Source organism: Excalfactoria chinensis, chromosome 2, assembly GCF_039878825.1.
Source record: "Excalfactoria chinensis isolate bCotChi1 chromosome 2, bCotChi1.hap2, whole genome shotgun sequence".
Taxonomy (NCBI): domain Eukaryota; kingdom Metazoa; phylum Chordata; class Aves; order Galliformes; family Phasianidae; genus Excalfactoria; species Excalfactoria chinensis.
Genome location: NC_092826.1, coordinates 87,755,585 through 87,760,362, shown reverse-complemented (window position 1 = coordinate 87,760,362; position 4,778 = coordinate 87,755,585). Strand labels below are relative to the sequence as shown.

General features: G+C 35.7%; 1 long non-coding RNA gene across 1 annotated transcript; it reads right to left on the bottom strand.

Annotated features, from left to right (window-relative positions):
• Positions 1–2,444: 2,444 nt before the first annotated feature.
• On the bottom strand, positions 2,445–4,410 carry LOC140249256 (uncharacterized). The gene is made up of 5 exons (XR_011902977.1): positions 4,309–4,410; positions 3,728–3,760; positions 3,540–3,617; positions 3,334–3,385; positions 2,445–2,535 (listed from the first exon to the last, which is right to left on the bottom strand). It is a non-coding gene; the product is annotated as an uncharacterized lncRNA (long non-coding RNA).
• Between the last annotated feature and the right edge of the window lie 368 nt (positions 4,411–4,778).

Sequence of the window (4,778 nt, the reverse complement as noted above, 5' to 3'; positions counted from 1 at the left end):
GGCACATTCTCTTTGAGGAGACAGAGAAAGACTGTAAACATTATTGATCATAATGCATAGGCACCCAAGGTTGAAGCACGTTGCTTGACAAATCGATCTGCGTTTGTTTTAACCAAGTCACCCTTCCTTAACCACTGCAATGAAATGACAATGAAATCAAGAATTATTTATTGAGATGTGCAGTGTTATTCACAGGCAGCTCAACTGTGCCTTGTCTCCAGTCCGAACTCTGAACACTCCAATTACTTTTACTGCAGGGCTTTTGGTTTGGAGTAGAATAATACAATGACTAAAGATAAGAGCACACTGAATTCTTTAGAAATTCTTTCACAATTTAAACTTGGTTTAATTTTCTGATATTCTTTTTTCCTTAAGAAAAGGATGAATGAGAATGACTAGCACATTTGGTTTACTCTGATTTTAAGTTTATCTCTTTAATCAGTTTTTATTTCTAAGATTTCTGTGTGTTTAGAACAGCTGCTCTACAATGACTTGTTTGATCAACTACTCTCATATTATCTTTGGTTGTTTCTCTTATCAATGGGCATTAAGAATAAATAACAGCATGGTTAAAAATAGGTTGGGAAAAAAAACATAAAGCCGTACTCATAAGTATATGTGTGGTTTCTTTTAAACTTTAAGAATATTAGAGGTTTTCAAAACATAGGAATTAATTCAAACAGTAAATGTTGTGATGTCCCACATGTTAGGGCTCTGGAAGAAGGCACCAGGCATGTACAATGCATTATGTCATTGTACTGAACTGCAACAGGGAGAGAAATTTGAATAACTTTAACAATGCACCCTACCATCTCCATATTCTATACACACAGTAATCCAGTCTCTGAGATTTCAAATCATGCCATTAGCCAGGTCTCTCACTGAGTGCCTGTTTCAAATCATTAATACGTGAAAAATAAAAAATGCTTCTAAAAATCAAGTACTCGAAATTAATTTTAAAATGCAGTAGCATTTAGAATATCATCTAATATATATATATATATAATATATATATAGCATCATAGAATATAAAATAGAAGAATGCCATCACAGGGAAGAGCATTTTTCTAATTCATATTCTTGTAGTACCTCATGGATGTTACTGGCTTTCAGATTAAACAGTGCTTGGTGTCTTCCTTCGAAATCAAGGTACTAAGTGTGCAATCGAGTAAGAGTTTTTAGCTTTTATTAAAGAGTTACTTTTTATTTGTTTATCTGCAAGGAGTACATTTAAAAGGTAAATTTTAATGATTGAAAACAAGTGCACAACAAGCCTTTCCACATTTGCAAATTATTTCAAAGTCCCACAGTCTAAGGGAGTTAGGGACAATTTTTAAGTCTCTAGGGTAGTATATACCTAATGTGTTTTGCAAGAAAATTGCTCGCTCAACAGTAGTATGCAGCAGTACGGCCCTTCCCCTCACACCAGAGCTGTGATGATATGAGGTTCCACACCCATGGTCTTGGTGTTGCACACCAGTGATTAGAAAGCTGTGGCATCACCTACAAGTTGATCCCATCTTCCTAAACTGCTACATATGAAAGCACACAGAACTCAGTCCACCATTCTCCTTCACTCGCTATCTTGCTGTCCCAGTGTTTGCACCAATTCAAATGTAAGATTTATTTACATCATGTGCTTTTATCACTCTTCAGTGAAAGATCATCAGTGAAAGAAACAGGCAGATAAACAGAATACGATCTTTCAATCTAAGGTCTTTTTCAGGACTTTCTTTTCGAGTTTCGTCAGTATATATTTTCATGTTCTTAACCTTAAGTCAAGTTTCTCTAAGCACACTATTTATCAAGATGTCTCAATAGTTCACATAACTAAAATACTCTGAGAAGTCACTTTACTTTTTTTTTTTTTTTTCTTTTATGTCCTTCTTGCTACTTTTCCTGGTATTAACAGCAAACCAAAATTCTGTTAATATTATACACTACAAACAAAATTAATAGTAATGATTTTAATATGAAAAAAAAAAGAAAGGATTCTGACCAAAGTAGACAACATATCTTAATATTTTCTTAATGTTATATTTCAAATTAACTTTTAAAACTCTAAACTTGGAATACTTTCTGCAGTTCTCCACTGAATTTCTTTGAATAAACATAAAAATAGGTATTTTCTTTAAACAAAGCTACAGAAATTTCAAATACAATAACCTGAATGTCTAATCGTATAGAAGATGATTATATTTTCCCTTTGCAAAATTACACAAAATTTTAAAGGGAATTAATTATCAAAGTCAGAGGTGTAGATTAAAGTGGTTTTGAACTCAAGAGGAATTTCACTGTTAAAATCAAGGATGCTGTTTGAAATAGTTTTTCGGAATCCAAAATCTGCTAACAGTGATAGCAGAAGATACCCAAATGATACTTCTCATATTCTTCAGCACTATGAAATCAAATCCATACTACTAACAAGGAGAAATTTGGCATACCTGTAATAAATCAAGTTGCCAGTCTTCATATTTTACAGTGATGCAGAGAACTTTGCAGTTGAGTTGTTTGGATCAACAAGAACAAGTGTTACTTTTTGAAATGCCAGCAGTTTTCCAGGTGGGAGTAAAGATTTGAAAGAGAAATAACAGTGAAAATGACTGAACAGTAAGTTATTTGCAATTAAAAGTCCTGGGGAAAAAAAAATAAAATCAGAAATTGAAAAGAATTCTAAGAGTGATCTGTGCATACAGATTCATTCATTTAATAAAACAAGGCAAAAATAGAATTATTTTGCCAACAGCCTGTCCCTTACAAGGAATCTGTTTAGTTTAGATTCATTGGTGATTGCATTCAGCTGTATTATCTGTTTGAGAGCTTTTAACTTTAGATGCTGCAGTAAGTGTCAATCTCTATATTATTGAAGGACAATTAGGCAAAACATGTAATTGTATGGTCACTTATTAATTTCCAGATCCAGTGTCATAAATTATATGTCTTCATTAATGCCACATGCCAATCACAATCTGGAACTTTGAAAGGATAAAGGGGTTAACAAGAATATGTAATTAAAAGAAAACAGTGAATAAAGGAACAGCTGAACAGTTTATAAATTAGACAAGAAAAGGGGTGTTGCATCAGCAAGTAGAAGCCAAGCCAGAATTAGAGGGTTGATAGAGCACACAGAAGAATTAAGAAGTCAGAATACGAAGGGAAGTTTGAAATCTCTTTTTTTTTTTTTTTTTTTTTTTTTCTTTTTCTCTCTATTTTGAAACCAAATGTTTGGCAGAAAGTTATTTGAAGAGAATTGTGGAGTAAGTTACTGTCATCTTCTTCTGTACCATACCACACAGGATGAAGAGAAAAGAGTGCATGTTTGTACATACTTACAGAATCTCCTCATATTGCAGTAGCTGCCATCGCAAGGAAGTAGAAATACTGCCTTAGCAGACAGGCATGCCAGAGTAGGAAAAATAGAAAAAAAGAAAAAAAAATCAAGAAAAAAACAAACAAACACATTATTTAAAATGCTATTCTGATACAAGGGAAGAAATGAGGGCATTGCAGAAGGCAGCTATACATAGAGCACTGCTTACTGCTGTAACTGCTCTCCTGGAAGGTCATCTGCTGCTTGAAAGAAACTGCAGTAGCTCTCCTGTCCCTCTTACTGAAGTCTGTTACCAAAAAAAAAACCAAAATGGTTTGAAAGGAAACAGTGCAAAAACATGAATGTAACGTCATGTAGGTGGGAGGAAAAAGTGAGCAAACAATTAAATGTATTCACCTTATTCTGCTGCAATAGAAGGTCCCAATATTCCTGTGATGAAAAGTAAGGACATAGAGGAAAACAGAGAGGGAGGGAGCAGATAAGAATACAGCATCAGTCACTTCCACGTACTTTAAAATATTATCTCAGTCTATCTACAGATTGTGAAGCATTTTCGAATGAGGAAAAGAATACAGGGGTAGAGGTTTTGTTATTTTAATTAATATATTAAAGCTGCATCTATACTAGCTGTAAGGAGCTCAAAATCCTCTAGCGAGCAGAAGTCAGATGGACTTAGACCTTATTCAAACAACATTTATATTTTTTAACCACTAATATTATTCTATCACAGATTAAACAAGAGCAAAAGTCAAATGTTCACAGGCTAATAATGAAAATCCCATACGGGTACATTAAGCAAAGACTCCTCTCCCATAAGTCAATATTTTACCCCTCAGCAGAGCACACTTCAAGAAATGGACACAGGAGCTTGTTCATCTGATTTCCTTTCCAAAACAGCTGCAGGCAGGTTTCTAAAGCCCTGAAGCATCCCCGCACATCCCTTCTGCACCCAGAGGAAAGCAGAGGAAGCAGGATACCTGGCTGCAGTCGGATGATTTCCCTGGGTCATGGTGCATGGTTGTCTGACGCTAGCTGCACACGAAGGACATTCAGTTTTGTCAATTTTCCCACAAGCTGCAGTCTGCTCTTCTCTGTGTCTCAGAAGGGGAGCTGCTTGCCTCTCCTGGAGCCATCAAAGGGACTGATGATGTGGCACAGCACTGCAAAGGCTTGCAGCCACAGTGAAGAGCAGTGCTCTCACCTTGCCAAGGAGAATAGTATTCACTATAAGCACTTCTCTCCTTTTAGATCCAGAAGAATTCACCTGAAGTTAATTTAAGACACCAGAGCTGCAGCAAAACTGGCAGAAAGTAGTTCCACAGAGTGGGGACAGTAAACTATGTTGGAGTGGAGACTTACTTTCCCATGCTGGCCCTACAGCCTCCAAACACATTATGGGTTCATCTTCTGTCACCTTCTGTTTTTCTTTTCCAGCTTCTTGACAGGC